At 42.8% G+C, this 23,315-nt stretch overlaps 1 protein-coding gene across 2 annotated transcripts in view; it reads left to right on the forward strand.

Moving 5' to 3' along the window:
* Positions 1-23,315, forward strand: part of ATP8B4 (ATPase phospholipid transporting 8B4 (putative)) — a 576,024-nt gene that overhangs the window by 10,481 nt on the left and 542,228 nt on the right. Inside the window, exons 1-2 of one of the 2 annotated variants that reach the window (XM_073618637.1) lie at positions 11,654-11,752; positions 18,393-18,466. The gene's annotated coding sequence lies outside the window, so the exon portion shown is untranslated. Of the gene's footprint in view, positions 1-11,653; positions 11,753-18,392; positions 18,467-23,315 lie in introns of those variants that run through there. The other variant, XM_073618636.1, reaches the window with a different exon arrangement.

Genomic DNA, 23,315 nt, shown 5'->3' on the forward strand with positions numbered 1-23,315 from the left:
AAGTAGTACAGGAATTATCTTTGGGAATCGGTGCGGTGCCGCACCGATTTGGACGGTGCCATTGCCGGCAATGGCCACCAATTTGGCATGCGATTTGACATGTTAAATCAGCCCAAGGTGAACGTGGGCTAAGGGCCGGTCCACACTGCTGTGACGTCAGACATCGCATGTGATTCGCACCACACTGCTGTGCAAATCGCATGCGATGCAAATTCAGCCATAAACATTGTATGGCTGAATTTGCATCGCATTTGGACCAAAATTGTGCAGGACCTTTTTTTTTTGTCTGCACCAGAATCGGATCGCATGGGTGTTCACATCCATGCGATCCAATTCCTGTCTGAATTGACAGTTTGCACTGCGATATTCAAACTGATCTGGGGGTGTCATTAACTTTCTATAGACACGGGTTCTCGCATCGCAGCAGTGTGAACCGATGTTTGGTAACGGACGTGACATTCGGTCATCTGCTTATGTGTTCACTTGCTACCAGGTTGCCTAATCTGACAGAACACTGTAGTCAGAAGAAGGAGGTAGCGGACATCCTAGTACACCCACCAATGTTTTCAATTAAAGAGTCATTTTTGCAATAAAGTCAGCATATATAAATAAATATAGTACACTGACATCTGTGATGGTTATTTGATGTCAAATTTTGAAACAAACTGGGCGTCGGCAGTAGGAAGGTGGCGAAGGCCATGTTGGTACACCCTGCACTGCTCAGCGTTAAAACTTTAGGCTTAGAAAATGTAACATCAAATAACCATGACAGATGTCAACACAGTATATTTATGTATATACATTAACTTTATTGGTAAAATGACTGTTAAATTAAAGACAGACCTGGGTGTAGTAAGATGTCCGCTGTCTTCTTCAGACTACAGTGTTCTGTCAGATTAGGCAACCTATTGGAACGTGTAGTGGCCATGTTGGAATGCATTGCGTATGCACAGTAAGCAAATTTTGTTGGTAACGTCACTTCGGTTACCAAATCTGAGGGGTCACATAACCTGACAGTGAAAATATTTGTCAGCACACCATGGAACGATGCAGATAGCATCCAAATTTGTAATTTCTTGCATGATCACAAGGAGAGTGCAACGTTTCAGAGTCATGCAAGACCCCTTCGTCAGGCATGTGATGAAGTGCGATGAATGTGTGCGATGGGAATATGAAACTTAACCTGACAGAACACCGGCCTTAAAAGTGTTATGTAAAAAAAAAAAAAAAAAAATCCCCAAATTTCCAAAAATGTCTTTTTTCTCTTTCAAGTATGTTGGAATTAATCTTTTTCGTCTCGATGAAGCTGTTGTATTTAGCTGTTGATCCTGCCAGGTTCCTGTTATTGGGTGACAACACTGCCCTCCAGCTTCCGATGCAGCGGTAGAGTTGTCACCCTTGGGTGCCTTGTGTTGGGAAGTTCCAGGCAGCCCTATAGACAAGTAACATGCTCAGGGACACAACCCCTGTATGGTCTACTAGTTTTTGTCTGCCTTTTGCTCATGGAGAGAGGCTGACAGTAAACACTCCAGTCTTCAGCTGGACAGCGTGGTCTGCAAAGACGCCCGGAACTTTCTAAACCTGAAGTGACTTTACAGGCCATGTGATGGTGTGTATCGGCTTGTCTGCACTCATGTGAGAGAGTCACAGGACTGCTGGAAAAATAGAACTACAACGCAATGCCAGTAGCATAAGTTAATACAATGTCATGCTAAACACCGTGGATGGAGGAATGTCCTTTGTATTAGGAAACCTTGGGCTCCTGCAGCTGCTGGTGCTGCTAATTAGTGACCATGTCTTTTTGTTTAATAAAATGTTATTGTGGATCATTAAAAGGTACAAATTAAAAGCCAACAAGGCTCTCATCAAGAAAAAAACAAGTGTACACAGCGGACAGGTACCATGTGAAAACAGTATGAACATACAGTGCATCCGGAAAGTTGTCACATCGCTTTACTTTTTCCACATTTTGTTATGTTACAGCCTTATTCCAAAATGGGTTAAATTATTTTTTTTCCCTCAAAATTCTACAAACAATTCCCCATAATGACATGACAGAATTTTGTTTGAAATCTTTGCAAATTAATTAACCACTTCAATACCGGGCACTTTCCCCCCTTCCTGCCCAGGACAATTTTTAGCTTTCAGCGCTGTCGCACTTTGAATGACAATTGCGCGGTCATGCAACACTGTACCCAAACTACATTTTTAGAATTTTCTTCCCACAAATAGAGCTTTCTTTTAGTGGTATTTGATCACCTCTGCGGTTTTTAATTTTTGCGCTATAGACGAAAAAACACAGACAATTTTGAAAAAAAAAAAAAATTGATTGACACTGATAGGCAGCACTGATAGGCAGCACTGATAGGCGGCACTGGATAGACAACACTGATGAGGCGCTACTGACAGGCATTACTGAGTGGCACTTTGATGGGGCACTGACAGGCATTACTGATTGGCACTTTTTTGGGCACTGATTGGCACTGTTGTGGGCACTGACAGTTGTTTATAGAGGGGGACATGCTGGCAGGTGATGGGCACTGATTGGCAGCTGATGGGCACCTTTTTATGGGGGCTGTGCTGATAATCAATGTGCTGATTATCAGCACAGATCCCCCTCTGACAGGGAGAGCCGCCGATCGGCTCTCCCTGTCAGTGTGAATCGAAGAAAGCCGTTTACCGGCACTTCTTGGTTGACGCTGTGATCAGCTGTTATTTGGTCACAGCTGATCACGTGGTAAGAAGCCTCTGTCAGAGGCTTCATACGACAATTGGAATTGTGGTGTCTCAGACTGACATACAGCACCTCTGATCGCCACGCTGTGCGTCGGCTCTGTTATCCTGATCACGTCATATGACGTCCGATCAGGATAACACAACCACTTTGCTGCCATTATTTTGCTATACGGCGGGCGGCAAGTGGTTAAAAATAAAAAACGATAAAAAAATCCCATGTACATAAGTATTCACAGCCTTTGCTCAATACTTTGTTGAAGCACCTTTGGCACCAATTACAGCCTCAAGTCTTTTTGAGTATGATGCTACAAGCTTGGCACACCTATTTTTTGGCAGTTTCTCCCATTCTTCTTTGCAGGCCCTCAAGCTCTATCAGATTGGATGGAGAGCGTCAGTGCACAGCCATTTTCAGATCTCTCTAGAGATGTTCAATCGGGTTCAAGTCTGGGTCATTCAAGGACATTCACAGAGTTGTCCCATAGCCACTCCTTTGTTATCTTGGCTTTGTGCTTAGGGTTGTTATCCTGTTGGAAGATGAGCCTTCACCCTAGTCTGAGGTCCAGAGCGCTTTGGAGCAGGTTTTCATCAATCTGTACATTGCTGAATTAATCTTTCCCTCGATCCTGACTAGTCTCCCAGTTTCTGCCACTGCAAAACATCCGCACAGCATGATGCTTGCCACCACCATGCTTCACTGTAGGGATGGTATTGGCCAGGTGATGAGCGGTGCCTGGTTACCTCCAGACATGATGCTTGCCATTCAGGCCAAAGAGTTCAACCTTTGATCAGATTGGAGGATTTTGTTTTTCATGGTCTGTGAGTTCTTCAGGTGCCTTTTGCCAAACTCCAGAAGGGCTGCCATGTGCCTTTTACTGAGGAGTGGCTTCCATTAAATATTATATTATATTATATTCCAAAAATATTAAAAGCCAGCAGCTACAAATACTGCAGCTGCTGACTTTTAATACATGGCCACTTACCTGTCCCGGGGTCCAGCGATGTCGTCAGGCGACGCCGAGAACCCGCTCGGTTCTCAGCAGCTGCCGCCGCCATCCTAGGTGAGGGAATCAGGAAGTGAAGCGTTGCTGCGTGTCACAAGTGGTCCCCGCTCTCTCCTGGGAGCTGTGTGTTCCCAGCAGACCGCGCGGTGGGAACGGGAAAGAGGCATAGACTCCCATGGGAGTCTATGCCAGAAGTGGGTGCAAATACCTGTCTTAGAGAGGTATCTGCATCCCCCTCCCCCCTGAAAGGTGCCAAATGTGACACCGGAGGGGGGGAGGGTTCCGAAAAGCGGAAGTTCCATTTTTGTGTGGAACTCCGCTTTAAATTAAAAAAAAAAAAATTGCAAAGATTTCAAGGAAACTTCTTTCACGTTGTCCATTATAGGGCATTGTTTGTCGAATTTTGAGGAAAATAATCAATTTGATTTATTTTGGAAGAAGGCTGCAACATAACAAAATGTGTAAAAAGTGAAGCGCTGTGAATACTTTCCGGATGCACTGTAGCATGAACAAAACATGTGGACACATTTCAAGAAATGTACAGTAGAGCACTGGAACTGTTAATGGGCAATAAAATAAAATAGTGACTGAGAGCACATTTTGTTATTTTGCATAGTAAAATAAAAGAAACAAATAGTGACCATATCTGATAGGATACAGTCCCCGTTCGGGAAATCATTGATTTTAAATTAGACTTTTGTTGAGCTGGTTAGTGCTTGCAGGGCCACTCATGGTTCAAATTTTAGCCTGTTCAGCAGGAATTGGGAAATATTTGAATGGTCTAGGTGGGCCGTAGGTGAGTCGTAGGAGTACACTAAAAGTCTACATTATCTTGAGATTGGAGTACTGGGAGCGGAGCTACTGAAAGAACAACTTGAATAACCTCAGTTCTTCTGAAATTTTAAGCTCAATTGTTCCATAGTATGTGCAGCTACAGAGGTAACCACAGGCCTTTTAGAATATTTGAATGGCCATAGCCTAGCCACAGTTACACTTTAACCCCTTCCCGCCGACTGTACACATATATGCAGCCTCATGGAAGTGGGTCTTTTTCTGTGGGGCCGCATATCTGTGTATCTCCCTTTGTGCTGTGAGTGCACTGAACACCTCGCTCCCGGCACAGAGACTGGGCTCTTACCAACGATCGAGAGCCGGGACTTCTGGTTCTGGGTCACCTGATCGCTGTGATAGCCTCTGATTGGCTATCACAGCGATTAATCACTGTGAGCCTGCCCCTGTGTTTACTTCCTTTTCTGAATGGAGGGGTACATTGTATCTTCCTCTCATTGGAGGAGATAAAGCTGTAAATAATAAACAAAAACAAGATCAAGGATTTGCCAGGGTTAGTATTAGGACCAAGGTTGGGATCAAAGGTCACAAGGTCGGGGTCAGCATATTTTGAGTAGAATTACATTTTAATTTTTTTCTTGTTTTGTGCACTGGTCCAAATCATTTGGTGGAAGGGGGAATAATGGTTTGGGGTTGTTTTTCAGGAGTTGGGCTTGGCCCCTTAGTTTCATTGAAGGGAACACTTAAGGTGTCAGCATAACAGGATATTTTAGGCTGTGCCTAGCTCTGAGGAAGGGGGTGCATCTCCAAAATGCGTTAGCTGTACCCTGTATACTGTGCATGTCAATGCACTGTGTTTATGGCCTTTTGTCAGTTGCATTTTGTGAGTACCCACTTTCATACAAAAATTTCTTCTTATTAAATTATCTCTGGTAATGCACTAGGTTTGCGCTCCTTCCATTTCTGTTTTTCTTGTAGTTCCTTTCGGATTACCCCATCTGAGGAAGGCAGCATCCATCTAGTTTTGGGATACCATTATATACCTTTCACACCACCATTTTATCTGACATCTGTTACTCAACACCTTGGAAGATCTATTACACTGGAAGTGACTGTGTTTTGTTATACCAAGACATTTTGGACAATTTCATGGTCCCGACTTTGTGGGAACAGTTTGGGGATGGCCCCTCCCTGGTCCATAAATACATGGATTAGCAAGTTTGGGGTGGAGGAACTTGACTGGCCTGCAGAGAGCCCTGACCTCAACCCGATAGAACACCTTGGGGATTAATTAGAGTGGAGACTGTGAGCCAGGCTTTCTCGTCCACATCAGTGCCTGACCTCACAAATGTGCTTCTGGTAGAATGGTCAAACATTCCCATAGACGCACTCCTAAACCTTGTGGACAGCTGCAAAGGGTGGGTCAGCTCAATATTAAACCCTATGGACTAAGACTGGGATGCCATCAGTGGTGGCTGGTGCTCATTTTTTTGGGGGGGGGGGGTGGCAAACAAGCCTCTCCCACCCCCCCCAATCCGCTGATCGTCCCGCACTACTTACCCCATCCAGGTCACGGGCGGCTTTCCAGCTGCTTCTCCTCAATGGCTTCCTGGGCGATTTCCGCACTGCTTTTCTTACCAGCCAATCTGGTTGCTTCTCCTCCCAGGCAATCGGGTCTGGAGACCCATTTTCTGATTGGCCAGGAGCAGGAAAATGGTAGTTAATATTAATTTGCTATTGTCACACAAGTGGGTGGGCTCGGGGTGCCCCGAGCCCACCCATTTTGAAGCCAATTAGAACCTCAGGCTCTAATCACGTGCTTCTAAAAAAAAAAACCCCATAGAAATCCATGCGTCTGGTGCCCTGCATGGAGATTAGGGGGGGGTGCCGCCCCTGTGCCCCGTGTATGCGGCCGCCATTAAATGCCATTAAAGTTCATGTGTGTGTATAGGCAGGCATCCCAATACTTTTGACAATATAGTGTATGTGTAGTTTTACTAACAGATGTCAGAGTTGCAAAATTGCGCTTAGGCAATAACAGAACAAGCAGAACATTCCCCCCCTACTACACTAAACATGCCTAGTGCATAAATCTATTAAAGTGTCCCCAAGTAATTTTCCAAATCAAATAATTATTTGATTATTTAAAATCGAGTCCCACTTCCTGGTTGAGTGAGGCACTGGTGATCACAGATGCCTTCTTTGAAAGCTAAATTACCAGTGCCTTCCTGGTGATCCTGGCTGTACATTGAGAGTTGTTGCAAGATTTCATGAAATCCTGAGAGTCAGACGACTGCACATGTGTGAGATCTGGCGCTGATGTCATGGGTGGGCCGGAACACAAAATGTGGAAGAAGCTGACCACCGATGACGTCTGCCTCATACACATTGGCCATCTGAAAAATCCTTTCTGAACGCTAGGACTGCTTGCAGGAGAATAAAAAAAAATGTTACAAGCTGTGTATTGTTCATGAATTTATGCACGAATAGCGTTTGGGCGTTAATGTATTTTACTGGCCAAAATATTATTTTTTTTCTGGCCATTGGAATGCGTTTACGTGCATAGTGTTTTAAGCTCATTTAGGCGTGTTTATTAATTATTTTTTTCTATCCTCTCAAGAATGTATATTTTAGTAATAATAATAATCACTCCTCTTCTAATACACCTGTAAACACCTATGTGTGTATGAACATATTGGCTTAAATAAAATAGAGGTGCTTTTACAGGCTCAAACGCTCAGCACCTGTATAAGGGCTGTTTTTTAAGCTCCGTGTGAATGAGCCCTAAATAGTTTATTTGGACCAAGCTTTGTATTTTTTTGAATGAATACAAAGCTACCTCTGATTGGCTGAGGCAGGCGGATGATGTCATGATCTTTGCCTTAGCCAATCAGAAGAAGCTTAGTGTTCAAAGAATACAAGGCTTCCTTCGAGTGGCTGAGCAGTCCGACTCGATTTTGTTTCCGGGAAGTTCCGACCCCCTTGCCGGAACACAGTGCTGTATATTGTATGTCGCTGAGGCTCCATGACGTTTATTCAGTACTTCCAGCGGGTACATCTGTTAGTTAAGTAAATTGTTCTCCCGGCCGCTTTTCAGCTCTGATACACGGCTACTGCAGGAGGGACCATGATCTCCCTCTGACATCAGATGAGGAGATCATGTGGCCGCTCAGCTCCCCCCGCAGAAGCCCTGTCTCTGAGCTGTAAAGCGGTCGCGAGTCACGTGACCGGTCTGAAGACAGCTCTAAATAGCTGTTTATAATGCTCGTTTTTAGAAAGGATTTACACAGTGTGGTATGCCTGCCTCTAATAGAGAGGCTGGCATTGACCATTTTAGTTTTTTATTTTCAATAATAGCGGGGGGGGCGTAGCGGAGACGGAGACAGAGAGGGCGCTGACAGGCAGGAAGGAGGGGGGTGAGGGGGGAGAGAGGAGAGCAGAGCAGGGCAGCGTATGACGGAGGGACGCATTTTGACCATGGTGATCAGGGCTGAGTATCCCTGGTTATCGTGGTCAGTTTAGAGAGGGGCATACAGGAAGTGGCAGGTTCAGGGAGGTTTTTTTTACAGTTTAGAGGGGGCAGATTACACAGCACAAGTGCTCTGCTGTTTAATCTGCTTTAAAGGACCAGAATCTGTATTTTTTTTTTTTTTTTTGGGTTAACAAACACTTTTGCCTTTAGAACCACTTTAAGGCTTGCCTTAGATGGCTCAAATGTTCAAATGTTGCTGAATCAACAGAAATTGGAGCCATGGGGGACCCCAAGCTTCGCCCGTCTTGAATCGACTATAAATTTAAAGTGTATAGAAAGTAGAGATCTCATCCAGATAACCCCAAGTTGTTGCCAACATCCCAAATATAGATACCAGTGTAAAGTGTAAGTCCAGGCTAGATATAACTATGCTTAAAACTGCTCCCACCTCCCTTTTAACTTCTAACTACTGTAGAGGAAAGATGCATATACTTACCTATTCCCAGGGCGCTCTGGTCCACTCATGTGATGTTTCCAGCGGCCAGCTTCAGGAGAGAGGAGAGAGCGCCGATGACAGATGGAATGTCTGGGTGGTGACATCACCCATTGGTTTATTATAGGCTATCCGTTGTCGGCTGTCCCTCCTCTCCACTGAAGTTGGGGCAGTGGGAGCCAATCACATGACCTGACCTGAGCACCCTGAGAATGGGTAAGTATAATCTTCTTTCATCTATAGGGCAGGTAGAAAAGGAGATAGGAGGGGGTGTGGGCCATTTTAGGCTTGGTAATTCTAGTCTGGACTTCCACTTTAACTGAGCTGGATGGTAAATGAATGGCCGAAGAGTGGCTGCACCCTGTCTGTGCCATTTTATTCAGAAAGCTGCAGCTGCTAAATACAATAGCCGGCAGTGGGGATTTCTTCATCCATGCAGTTTAGTGTAGATGGGGAATCAAAAGATTTCTCCTAAGGGCCCTTTCACACCAGAAACTGCACATTTACTGCACTTTTTTGCATGTGCAGTGACGTACATTTGCAGTGCATTTTTCCTGGGCTTGTATTTCCTTTGTGGTCACTTCCATCTTCTTTCTTCTTTGGGCTTTTAGGGCCCATTCAGACTAGAAACTGCACATCTACTGCATGTTTTTTCCTTGCACATATGCATGCATTTGATATGCGCTCATGTGTAGTTGGCACGCGTTTTTCTATCTGCTATTGTCCTGTGTTCCTTCTTTCTTTCCCTGGGCTACAGTGTGTTTGAATGCATTTTTGTGCATTTGTGGTGTGGAAAAATGAAGCATACTTTTTTTTTTTTCTTTTTTTAACTGCACTGCAGTGCAATAATGTAAACCAGGGCCTCAACAAATTTTCTTTGAATCTAAGGGCCAGCTAAAAAAGTTAAGAGCCAGTTTTTCCCCTGTATATATGATATGGGGGTGATGGGCTGTAAATATATGGCAGGTTGTGTTACAGCCTCTGCCTGTGTGCTATTCTGTAACATACAATATATATCCCCCGGGGTGATGCCGATGTTTTTATCAGTGTAAAATATTGGAATAAAGGATTTGGGGCTATACATGTTCATCAAACCTAAATGTGCACACTAATGAAATAAATTGTCATAATAGCAAGCAAAAAGTCCATAAGTGATAAAGCCCAACACCAAATCGAAATGCTCTGAGATAAAACTTCTAGTTCTTCCACCACTAGTGCTCAGTATGAAGATGGCCACTCACCAGAGATGTTTGACCCCTTTTTACAGGACAGTCAAAAAACGCTTTTGGAACACCAGATTGGTTCCGCTAATAGCATAAATCCACTCCAATGGCCACTCACAATGGAACTTGGATGTAAAAAATGATTCCACAGGAGACACGGATAAAAGTCTCATAGTGTAGTAATTTTTAATAAAGTAAAATATAAACAGCAGCAATAATAGCAGTTACACTCGCATGTTGAAGTGCCTGGCCTGGCACTAGGTGTAATCAGCGTGTGTGGGTCATCTAATCCCCTGGGGATGGCGTGCGTTCCACGTCTCGCTCCGGAGGGCAAAGCCTGGTATGGGGTATCAAGTTAGGCCCCGGAAGTGACGGATCCATATGTTTAGCCGTGATTGGCATCTTTTTATCAGTGTCTCCTACTCTGAGTGTCAGTGAGAGAGATCATGTTGGCGGTGGTGGGCATGCCTTCTTCTCTGCTGTCTCTCGGTCTCCGTGTAAAGCGGTGGCCACGTCTTCCGTTAAAAACACGCAGTGCGGCGCCGCTCCTCGAGCCGTTCAAAGTGCTGCTTGTTCTCTAGCCAATCAATGCGCAGCCCGTCCCTGCCACCTCTACAGCTAATGAGAGAGCAAAATATGGATGTGGCGTGCAGATGACCCAAAGAGAATGCGGGACTGTCAGGAGTCCCTTGTGTGCACACACAGCGACTAAAGCATCATTGGTTGCTAGGACAACGGTGCTCCTAGAAACCCATGACAGCAAGTGCAAGGGAGATTATTGAGGAGCAAGCGGGCACGGAGGGGGCTGGCCGTAGGCTCCCGAAGGGGGAGAAGGCAGAGAGAGCACACAGTGCAGCCACCGGCAGGAATGGACTGACAAAAGCCCAGGCGCCAGGATGCAAGTTCTAGTTGAGATGGCAACGCGACACCTGGTAGTTGTTGAGCCCTGATGTGAACTATACCCATAAGTATACCTTGATTTTGGACTGTCAATGCACTTGGAGTACGATTAAAAATGCATCCAACTGCAGCCAGCTGCACCCCACTGCATTAGGTGTGAATGGGCCCGTATGTGCCTTGGACTGTGTTGCAGCGTATTTTCATGCATTCGCAATATAGTGTACAATGCCCTTAGGATAACCTGCATTTTGGACTGTATGCAGTTGGGAGTGCAGTCAAAAATGCATCCCACTGAAACTAGTATAATTGAGCAAAAAATCAACTATGTACTCAATCAACTGTACTGGACTGTATATTTCCTTTAAGGGTAGTCCTTGGTGACAACAGGGTCTTCTAACATAGAAAACACTTTCTTTCACAAACAGAGATTTTACATTATTTGTGTGACATGAGTAAACCTTGTCTCTTCTCAGTGCGATCGTGTGTGTTGTGTGTGTGTGTGTGTTGTTTATGTGTGTTGCTTTGCCTTGCTTTGCCTTGCCTCATCAGGCGTGTCACGTGACTTACAGTGGTGGGTCCCATAGCTACCATCCCTTTGTTCTCAGGAGACCTGTTCCTGTATATGGCGGCTCTCTGTCTTTTTACATGTGGTGCTGAATCAACAGACATGACCTTCACAGGCCCCTCTGACTGATTCCGGGCAAGTTAATTCGACAATTGCGTCTGTTTTCTCCCAAATAATTTGGCAACTGTACATGTTTATGGATCCTACGCACATCTAACCTCCCTGGCATGTCTTATAGCCATTCATACAGTAAGAAGAATGAGAAATTCACAGCACATTAGTCACAGGTGAATTGAAGGTGGCGGATAAGATGTACTACTAGATGACTCAAGGGTACAGATATTGTCCAGAAACGGTGACAGTAGAGCTGTTAGTGATGACATGCTTATTTCCTCTTGTGGTTTGTTGTGTCTTCATGTCCGGTTCTTTATTAATGTTACGTTATATACAAGGAATACAGAATTACCAAAACTGGATGTTACAAGGCAGTTCAAATGTTACTTGCAGTTTTTTCACACCAGATTGTTTTTTTTATCACCATGTAATAGTATGGTAAATGTTGGAGATAAGACGGTAGGTTTTTTTTTTTTCCTTGTCCCTGTTTTCCTAAGTTTTTGGTTGCGTTTGCCTTTCCTAAATATTTCAATTTGTGTTTTTTTGTATTTTTGTTTAGCTTTAGCAATTTTGGTTAACAATTGGTTTGTTGGAAATTTTGTTTTTAATTCACCGTTATAATACAATTTTACAGTATATTTAAACTTTTTTCTTTATTTGCAAAGGCAAGGTTCACATTTGTCTGTTGCAGGAATGCTCGCAAAACCATGCGCTTTCTTGCAATGCACAAAAATGTGCAGGACTTTTGCAGATGCACGCCATCTAGCATCTTGCCAATGTGCATGCAATTTTTTTAAAAAAAGGTTTATGCACTTTCTTAATGTGTTTTTTTTTTTTGCATTTAGGGCAGCCAGTTGAAATGAATAGACAGCCCTAAAAGTGACACATGGAAAGACATGAGGGCTTTCTGCCACACCTGCATAGAAGGAGGGGCCCCTTTCACATGGGTGCTGTCCAGTGCATTCTGCATGGGATCTATGTACAACCAGTGAACAGATCTCATGGTGAAATGGAGAAGAATGATGATAAAAATATCACTTGGTTGACATTGGGGGTTATTTACGAAAGGCAAATCCACTTTGCACTACAAGTGCACTTGGAAGTGCAGTCTCTGTAGATCTGAGGGGGGCATGCAAGGAAAATAAAAAAACAGCATTTTTGTTTGTACATGATTAGATAATTAGAAATCAGCAGAGCTTCCCCTCGTTTTAGATCTTCCCCTTAGATCTACAGCGACTGCACTTCCAAGTGCACTTGCAGTGCAAAGTGGATTTGCCTTTAGTAAATCAACCCCATTGTGTCTGTTCAGTTTTCTGCTGCATTAAGCCCCAGTTTACCCCCAATGCGGCTTTGAGATCACGCTACTTCAGCAGGATTTAATGTGTGGCTTGCTGACATCTAGGCAGCACAGTGGCTAAGTGGTTAGCACTTCCACCTAGCAACACTAGGGTGGTTGGTTGGAATCCCAACCACGGCACTACTTGCCTGGAGTTTGCATGTTCTCCTTGTGCTTACATGGGTTTCCTCCGGGTACTCCGGTTTTCTCCGACACTCCAAAGACATGCTGCAAGGCTAATTGGCTCCTCTCTAAAATTGGCCCTCAAATGTGTATGTATGAATGTGAGTTAGGGACCTTAGATTGTAAGCTCCTTGAGGGCAGGGACGGATGTGAATGTACAATATAGATGTAAAGTGCTGTGTAAATTGACTGCGCTATATAATCTCCTGTAATATATAAATAAATCTGTGCGACTTCATGCACGTATGTCAATGCAAGTTGGACATGAAATTGCCAAAAATTGTGCTGGAACCTTTTCAAAGTCGGTGCAAGTCTGAGTCGCACCGATTTGAACAGTTCCATAGCCAGAAATAGGACGCGACAATTCGCCCCGGTGTGAACGGGGGCTTAAAATCCTGACCTATATTGGATCTATGGGCTTACTGAATGTAAATGGACATCTTTTTATATCGGACTACCTCTGATCTGTGTCGTCTAGTTCTGAACATAGAAAAAAGGTTGCAGACTTATTTTTTCGTACCTTGGTGGACTTGGAGGTAATTGAATGTAAGGGGATGCAAGTCTGTTTACAACCAGCTATCTATAGACTAATATAGCATGTCCAATCATGTCTACCTGAAAACAGACAGGCGGACCTTATCAGATAGCCCATGTGAAAGCAGCAATGGAGGTTCTTTCATTTGCAGGTGATGTCAATGTCCAGCTCCAACTATGTATGTGTTTTATTTGTGGGTATTGTGTGGAAGATTTGTGGCCACTATCATAACTCCAGGTGCTTGTTATGCTCTGTATAACGCGCCCACTAATTTGCGTTGTGTAGGGACGGTACGATGTGTTGTTTAGCTTTTTTTTTTTTTTTTTTTTTTATATTATTGAAATGTTTAACTTTATTAAAAAACATTTAATTCAAGCGACATAAAAATGACAAAAGGCGGCCTAATGCAGCCCAACTTATATGGGCTTTCAAAATGTTTCAGGTTTTTATTTTTGTCTGTGACTCCATTTTGGAGGTTTTTCCCCCATTTCTTGGCACTGCTATCCCTGTACAAGAAGAAGGAGTGGTGCATGCATCACCAAGACAAGAATGCATGGGGAGCCATAAAACATTGTTCCTTCTTCATGCAGTTCTTGTTAGAGATTTCACATTGTTCCTGTTCTGCTAGGAAGTGTGGGTTAACCTCCACAATATGGTAAAATCACAATAAAAACCTGCCAGAAGCTCTAACCCATTTTGGCTGGAGTTGGACTTTAAGTGATTGTTAAGTCACCGAGTGTTCATCCTACAATCGCCTCTGTTATAGTAAATGACTTGCCCCAGTGTATGTGTTCTTTATAAAAAAAAGCCGATGTATACCCTATTTTATGTGCCGCTCATATGACCGTCTGCCTCTCTCAATCTGACAGCTATGGCGGGTGGGGCTTAAAATCCCCTGCTGATGTCAGCCAGGAGGAGGAGAGGAGAGAGGCAGCTGGTCACGAGCGGCGCTATAAAATAAGCTATATAGTGGTTTATTTGTTTAAAAAACACATACACTGGGGCACATCATTTACTATAACAGAGAAGATTGTAGCACAAACACTCAGTTATGATGGTAGCAGGAAGGGAGGGCAAGGGAGCGGATTGGAGCTGACAGGCGGGGCAGGGAGGTGGACAGAGGAGAGCTGTGGATGACGGAGGCACGTAAACTGACCACGGTTTTGGGGCTCAGCAGCATGATAAACCGTGGTCAGTTTACAGAGGGGAGGGCAGAACCGGGCAGGATCAGCCAGGTATTTTAGGTGATACAAGGAGCCAATTGACACAGCACAAGCACTGTGCTGTATACCATGCTTTAAGGAACAGGATCTTTTTTATTTATTTATTTTTATTTTTTTTAGGGTTACAAACGCTTTAAAAATGTATTTACAGTCTAAACTGTTTTCTTTGTTTTCGATAGAGAAGTGAAGGGATTTTTATTGCTCTCTGTACCTTTCAGGGAGACCAGGAGGTGAGTAGAAAGCTTCCAATGGGAACACCTACTTTGTGACAACTGTCTCTTTCCTTTGGAGTGATTTCTTCCCATTTCCTGTTTTGTCTCTGGGACAAGAAGCAAAGGGGACTTGTCCCAGTGGGAGACAACAGTAAAAAACAATCGTAATTCATTTAAAACTAAAGAAACCTGCTTTGGATTTAGGCTTACTTAACTTTACAGCAACTTTAAAGTGGTTCTTTACCCTAGGAACAAAAAGTTAAAAGTCAGCAGCTACAAATACTGTAGGGGGCTCTGGTTCGGTCACATGATCCAGCAGCTTCAGCTCTCCTGTGCCAGTGAGCTGCTGCTGCAGGGGAGAGGAGGGAATGCTGACAATGGCTGAGCTATGGGTGACGTCACCGTTCCTGGAATTCACAGCTGTTGCCAAGATCTGCAGGATCACTTGGCCGGACCAGAGAGGATTAAATTTTTTTTTTTGTTATACAGGATAGGTAGGAGGAGGGGGAGAGGACATTTTTAAGACTAGATGTAGTTAGGGCTTTCTTGCAATTTCAAGCTGGATACACATTATACAATTTTGTTGTTCAATTTCCTTTAGATTTACCTTCAAATATGTACTGCAAGGGCCTGCCTGATTGCATACAATTTGAAAGTATTTAGGTCTGATCTCATATTATATGGTTTTGGTAAATCTAAAGGAAAGTTGTACGAGAAAGTTGTATAAAAAATGTATAGTATATAGCCAGCTTTAGGCTCCTTTGTTATTGGGTAGAGACTGCCCTCCCTTGTCACATGTTTCTGTGCTGTAATACCTCCCAGTTGTACCCTAAGGTGTGTGGGGAGGCTGTAGTGGGCTCTAAGACAAGGTGGTGCTAGAACAATGAACTGCATTGGCTTGCATTTTTACAGACCATTTAGCAGCTGAAGTCTGAATTGGCTCGGTAGTGTGGCCTGGATTGCAGGGATCCCTGGGGGCTCAGGAAGAGGTCCGGAGGTTCATGCAGACCTCTGTGTGCCTGCGGTTTATGTTTGTGGTTGAATTTAATAAATCAGAGGAAAGATTGACCCACTTTCTGTATGAACTCACAAACGTCACCGTTCTAGTAATTGTGAAACTGTTTAGTCACTTTTCCTGGTATATTCAGATTTTCCCCCTTAAAAAAAACAACATTTTAGTAACCTGTCCTGGTTTTACTGTTGATCTCTGTAAAATAGAAACAAGTAATCTCATAAAAGAGGATTATCCCCCATGTGGGGTTTTTTAGCAGCCAACGGAGTTAAGAAAAAATATATACTAAAATAGTAACGTAGTAAGTAGTTTTTATTTCCACAAAATATCAAAAAATTTATTACTCAGAAAATGAACAGTCAAAACATGAACTGTAGTGCAAAAGTAATGAACAATAAAAACAGTGCCAATGACATAACAATATGCAATAAAAATGCACGGTGACAATGCACCATAGAAACAGTGATACATGAGTCTTGTAAGAAGCTGACGCGTTTCAATCCCAACGCGTCTTCTTCAGAGGATGTAAGTAGACTGTAAAGATGTTGACATATATTACAATTAAAAAATGAAAAAAAGGAGAAAAAAAACATTAAACAGTATTTATTATGTCTATATTTACCAGTCGCATTGTATTAAGCCGTGGTAGCCTCCATAGGAGAAAACTCCCCTATACTTGATCCCAACGTCTCCCCAGGGTTAGCCCAGTCAGCAAATGGGGTCGCTTGTGCGTGCCTTAAGAGGAGTCACACACCAATAAGTCCCCATTGTTCAGGGAGGGCAATGGAGGAAGAGGGTATGAGCAGCACCTGTGGTAAAGTATCGTATGTAGTAAGTGGATGTATTGGAAAAGATGAATAAAGAATTTCTATATATATTTATTTATCTACATAATTGTATGTTATGCATATACACTATGTAAGTTGTAAACTTACATAGTGTATATGCATAACATACAATTATGTAGATAAATAAATATATATAGAAATTCTTTATTCATCTATTCCGATACATCCACTTACTACATACGATACTTTACCACAGGTGCTGCTCATACCCTCTTCCTCCATTGCCCTCCCTGAACATTGGGGACTTATTGGTGTGTGACTCCTCGTAAGGCACGCACAAGCGACCCCATTTTCTGACTGGGCTAACCCTGGGGAGACGTTGGGATCAAGTATAGGGGAGTTTTTTCCTATGGAGGCTACTACGGCTTAATACAATGCGACTGGTAAATATAGACATAATAAATACTGTTTAATGTTTTTTTTCTCTTTTTTTAAATTTTTTAATTTTAATATATGTCAAATTCTTTACAGTCTACTTACATCCTCTGAAGAAGACCCGTTGGGGTCGAAACGCGTCAGGATCTTACATACAAGACTCATGTATCACTGTTTCTATGGTGCATTGTCACCGTGCATTTTTATTGCATATTGTTATGTCATTGGCGCTGTTTTTATTGTTCATTACTTTTGCACTACAGTCATGTTTTGACTGTTCATTTTCTGAGTAATAAATTTTTTGATATTTTGTGGAAATAAAAACTACTTACTACGTTACTATTTTAGTATATATTTTTTCTTAACTCCGTTGGCTGCTAAAAAACCCCACATGGGGGATAATCCTCTTTTTTGACAATTTTATTGGGGTGCGCAGCTACTTTTTGTCTTTGCTTGCAGGAGTGTTTCCTTCTTTTTAACAAGTAATCTCATTGGTCACTGTTCACAACAACATTACTTTTTGTTTCCTTTTTTTTTTTTTTTTTTTTTTTTTTTTTTTACAGTTTTGCTTTTATAAGACATTTTATATTCTTCTCAAACCTTTGCTAAAATATTTTTGTAAATGTACATAAAGGATCCCGTTTATAAAATAACCTTTTAAAATATACATAGTATAGAGAGAAATAAAATACAATTTTTACCATTGTGCTTCCTTTTTTTGCTGTAGCAATTAAAGAAGAATCCCAAGTAGTGGATGTATTCACATAGGTACGGTAGTACTGCTTGGATATATATAAATATACCATACCTGTGGGATCCTTGTGGATGCCAGAACATACTGTAGTAGATACCGCTACTCCAGTGATCTCCATTTCCAGGTCTCGTGCTGAGCAGTTGCTTTGCTGCATTGTGAACACAGGAGGTCGCCCGCAAGGCACAGGTGCCAGTCACAGAACGCTTAGCATTTCTTCAATGGGTCCAAGGCGTTCTCTAGTTGGACAAGGTGGAGAGCATGACATCACCAACCCACCTCTCCACCTTGTCAAGTCAGAGAAGGTTTTGTATTTATTAAAAGAATGCATAGCATTCTCCGAATGGCACCTGTGCCTTGCAGCAACCGCCTGTGTTCACAATGCAGCAAAGCAACTGCTTAGCGCGGGACCCGGAAGCAAGTGATTTCCAGCTTCCAGGGGCATCAGCCAGGAATGGCATGTGCATAGTTACATTGTTCCAAACATTTCCATGCCTGGAATTCATTTTTAGAGCAATATTAAACCAAAAATGTCACCTTAATACTGCATTAAGGATCTTTCGATGCTCTGTTATTTCTTTTCGGTTGCCATAATTTAAAGTTATTACTTTTTTTTTATTCCAGCTATCCTACTTTGTACGTTTCTACAGTGGGATCTTCAGAGATAAGATCCTCCCACTTCCCTGCAGATGAATCAGGTACTTTTTTCATTGTTTTTACAGTGCCATGATGTGAAATATATTCACATGGTTATACAGTGGTTTTATATTTGTTTTTTTGTAGCCTTGGCTTGTTACACTTTCTGAATTGGAGTCTACAGCAAACTTCAAACCACAGTAAGGCCTTGTTCATACAGGGTCTGAAAAACGCTGCATACAGAGGTGTGCAGGGTCGAGTTCTGCACGCATCTGTATACACAATAAATAAAGCGGAGTTTCAGCCCCCCCACCAAAAAATCAAGTCAGCAGCTACAAATACTATAGTTGCTTACTTTTACTTTTAGGGCACTTATCTGTCCAGGCCGCAGTGTCTTCACCAAGCTGATTCTTAAATTGGCTCTCGGGTGCTGGTGCCGCCATCTTGGGTACGGGAAACCGCCCGCGAAGCCTTGCTTGTTTTCCGCACTTTCTCAATGGGCCGGCTATGGCGAGGCTTGAACTTCTAACTGAGTTTGCTGCAGCGAACTCAGCAGGAAGTGGGAGCAGGTACCTGTCAAACCAGGTACCCACTACCCCCCCCCCCCCAAGGTGTCAAATGTGGCACTGGAGGGGGGAGGAAGCAGACAAGTGGAGCTTTTCCTTTTGGGTGGAGCTCCGCTTTAAAGTGGTTCTCAAGCCTCAAGGTTTTTGTCTGCTGCAGGATCCCCCCCCCCCAGCCCCCCCTCATTCTTATCTGAGCCAGATCCTATCTAGTGGTGTGCAAAAGAGCAGCGGCTCTCGACGCTGTCTTTCTCCTCATTGGGCAGATTGATAGCAGTGGGAGCCATTGGCTCCCACTCCTGTTAATCAATTCCAGTGAAGAGGGATCGGGGGGTGGGGCTGAGACGAGGGATTGAGAGCGAGCATGCACAAGTGCCCCATGGGAAGTGGCTTCCTATGGGGGCACTGGACAGAGAGGAGGGGCCAGGAGCACCAGCGTGGGACCCCAGAAGAGGAGGTTTGCAGCTGCTCTGTGCAATACTATTGCACAGAGCAGATAAGTATAGACATTTTTTTTTCTTTACAACCATTTTAAAATGAATTGGACCAGTCAGACAGGTGCGTTGGGGGCCGTTATGTAGTGCTGCATTGAGCAGCTTAAAAAAAAATGAAGCGGGGACGTGTCTCTGGCAGCAGAGGTTCTGCATTTCTACCGCATGTTTGCATGTAAACGCATTTAAATGGGGTGGATGTAAATGCATTAAAACATAATGGATACAACTGCGTCAAAACTGATGCGTTTTTCTGGCAGCAGGAACCCGCGTGCCCATCCCAAAAATGCAAATATTCATGTGAGCAAGGCCTTAATCAGTCTGCATGCCGACAGAGCATGTTGCTCATCTGGACCAATGGATGTTTGTACACCTTTGCCAGGTTAAAAGCTCATTGACATCAGCCCCATTGGTCTGCATTGGGCAGCATTGCCTGAGGCAGTTCCAACACATTGATGTAGCAGTTTGCCTTTATGTCCTATTGCTTCAGTTCACACGCCGGTGTGCACTGAAAAAAAAAAAATAGGACTTGTATTTTTGCACATTATGTTGCACTGTAACACACTACTGCAAATAGTTGTATGAACTGTCAAGTTTAATAAAGTTTTTTAAAAAAGATAAAAGAAAAGCTGTCCAACAGGTCAAACTCTAATATGTCAACAGTCCTATGCGGGAATCTCCTGTAGAAAAAAAGGAGTAGAAACGTTTTTTTCTTCAGCAACCCAATTTTGAGAAGGGGGAAAATTCGGGTCACCTCTTGGCTACAATTGTAAAGGCTCAAAAACCTTTGGCCCATGTGGTAGAATTGCAAGAATCTCCAACTAAAACGATACGCACCACTTTGGAGATTTCATCTGTGTTTTGTGATTTCTTCAAAGATTTATATAGCAGTAAAGTATCTTATGAAGATGCTGAGTTGCAATCTTTTCTTGACTCCATTATGTTACCGGAATTGTCAGCAGCTGACAGGGAGCCTTTGGATAAACCTTTGACTTTAGAGGAACTTCGGATCGCTGCTGCCAGTATACCTAACAATAAAGCCCCAGGTGCTGATGGGTTACCAGAGGACGTTTACAAAAAGTATGGAGCTAACTTATTGCTTGAACTATTAGAGGTATTTAAAGTGATTGTAAGGGTTCGTTTTTTTTTTTTTTAATATATATATATATAACAAACATATCATACTTACCTCCACTGTATAGCTCGTTTTGTGGCCCCGAACATCATCTTCTGGCGGTTCTTGCGACTCCTCCCCACATCACATAACCCCCTAGGAGAAGCGGTTTCCCGAGGGGGTTACCTTGCGGGCACGCTCCCAAGTCCAGCATTCGGCTTCCATAGCTGCCGAATCTATGACTCGGCCCCGCCCCCAGCGCCTGTGTCATTGGATTTGATTGACAGCAACGGGAGCCAATGGCTGCGCTACTATTAATCTATCCAATAAAGAGGCGAGAACCCCAGGCAGAGAGACAGCGCATCTCCGCCGTGTCAAGTTCCAGGGCTCAGGTGAGTAAAACAGGGGGGGGGGGGGCTGGTCACTGCCAGGTGTTTTTTCACCTTAATGCATAGGATGCATTAAGTTGAAAAAACACGAAGGTTTACAACCCCTTTGATGTAGCATTGGAGTGTGGTTACCTTCCTCCCTCTATGAATGAGGCCATTATCAGAGTCCTATTAAAACCTGGCAAGACCCCTAATAATCCAGGATCATATCGCCCAATATCATTACTCACATCGGATGTGAAGTTATTAGCAAAAGTGTTAGCCACTAGACTGGTAAAAGTAATTTCTAAGGTTGTATATCCAGATTATTCAGGTTTTATTCCGGGCAGATCTACTGCAATAAATATTAGACTATTATTTCTTAATTTGCAGGTTCCATCTGATAATTTGGGTAATAGCTATATTTTCTCTTGATGTGGCAAAAGCTTTATAGTAGTAGTAGTAGTAGTAGTAGTAGTAGTAGTTTCTTATGGCACTGTTTACAGAAATTTGTATTTGGACCCCAGTTTATATGCTGGATACAGCTTCTCTATGCTGCACGGGTCCAGGTGAACGGACATATATCGTCCCTCTTTCCATTATATCGAGGAACAAGACAGGGATGTCCATTATCGCCCCTCTTTTTTGATCTGGCTCTTGAACCTTTGGCAGCTGCTGTTCGCCAGTCGCCGAATATTATCGGCTTCTGCGGATCTTTAGAAGTCAAGATTGCCTTATACGCTGATGATGCGCTTCTATTTTTGGTAGATACTTCACATTCCCTAGTAGCGACAATGTCCCTAATTACTACATATGGTTCTTTTTCAGGTTTCACATTAAATTGGGACAAATCGGTTCTTTTACCGATAGACCCCCTGGTGGATAAGAGCAAAAAGTTTTGATCGACCAATTATCTGCTAATTGTGCCACATCCTAAATTCAAATTTGAAGCAAAGGAAATTCCCCTAGTGGACTTTAAAGGCACTTTTAAGAAAACGTTTAGAAAAATATATGAAGTAAATAACAGTTTATTTATTACAAAAAATCATCGAGTGGATATCACACAATCACATAATTAAAAACAAGGAATGCAGTTCCATATATACAAAACTAGTGATACCAATACATTAGTACCCGACGCGTTTCGGAGTTACTTATGCCTCCTTCTTCAGGGGTGATTGTAGGGTTTGCAATAGAATTATCTATATGGGAAATGGTATATACAACATAGTAAGTACACAATAGAAATCATGAACAGAAAACCTATGATTGCATAAATCTGTATATATATATTTTGGTTTATACTTACAATGGTATCTATAGGTATTGGTTTATGCATTCCAGGAAGGGTTTAAAAGAACATAAATGTACTGACACATACTGCCCGTCAGACGCATTCCCTGGTCATAGTGCGTAGAGCTTTAGTAGAGTATAGCAAAAAATATTCATATAGCCACTGTCGAGGTGGAAATGGATAGGTATGAATATATGAAGTAATTTATTCTTCCTTCCAATGGAAAGAGAGGCCCATTAGTCGAGGGCGTGTAACAGTTTAGATCTGAGATCACACTGGGGCCGAATGTGTGTCCTGTAAGTCATGAAAATATATATATAAATGTGCATGCATATGAACATCCCCTATATCTGTATATGATTACCGTTTTTGTTATATGTCCCTCCACTAGGTTACCTTCCTAACCCGTATCATACTGCCCACCAGTTCTGCTTCCCTGCTATAGCAACAAAATTCAGCATACTATCATTTTTATCTTTTTTTAGATGCACATAATATGTGCTTTAATTCATTGTTCATTGGTCCTACATTACGATCTGCCATCCGCCCGGCACGAAAAGAGCCGCCTGAGCGAGTCTGGGCTCATGGCGGCGCTGTGTGAGGTACAGTATTTACTGTCCTCCATCTTGCGACCCCAACGGACATGCGCAGTCCGTTGGGGAAGCTAGACGTGCTAGACGTATATATTCATACCTATCCATTTCCACCTCGACAGTGGCTATATGAATATTTTTTGCTATACTCTACTAAAGCTCTACACACTATGACCAGGGAATGCGTCTGACGGGCAGTATGTGTCAGTACATTTATGTTCTTTTAAACCCTTCCTGGAATGCATAAACCAATACCTATAGATACCATTGTAAGTATAAACCAAAATATATATATACAGATTTATGCAATCATAGGTTTTCTGTTCATGATTTCTATTGTGTACTTACTATGTTGTATATACCATTTCCCATATAGATAATTCTATTGCAAACCCTACAATCACCCCTGAAGAAGGAGGCATAAGTAACTCCGAAACGCGTCGGGTACTAATGTATTGGTATCACTAGTTTTGTATATATGGAACTGC

The sequence above is a fragment of the Aquarana catesbeiana genome, linkage group LG03, assembly GCF_042186555.1.
Source record: "Aquarana catesbeiana isolate 2022-GZ linkage group LG03, ASM4218655v1, whole genome shotgun sequence".
Taxonomy (NCBI): Eukaryota; Metazoa; Chordata; class Amphibia; order Anura; family Ranidae; genus Aquarana; species Aquarana catesbeiana.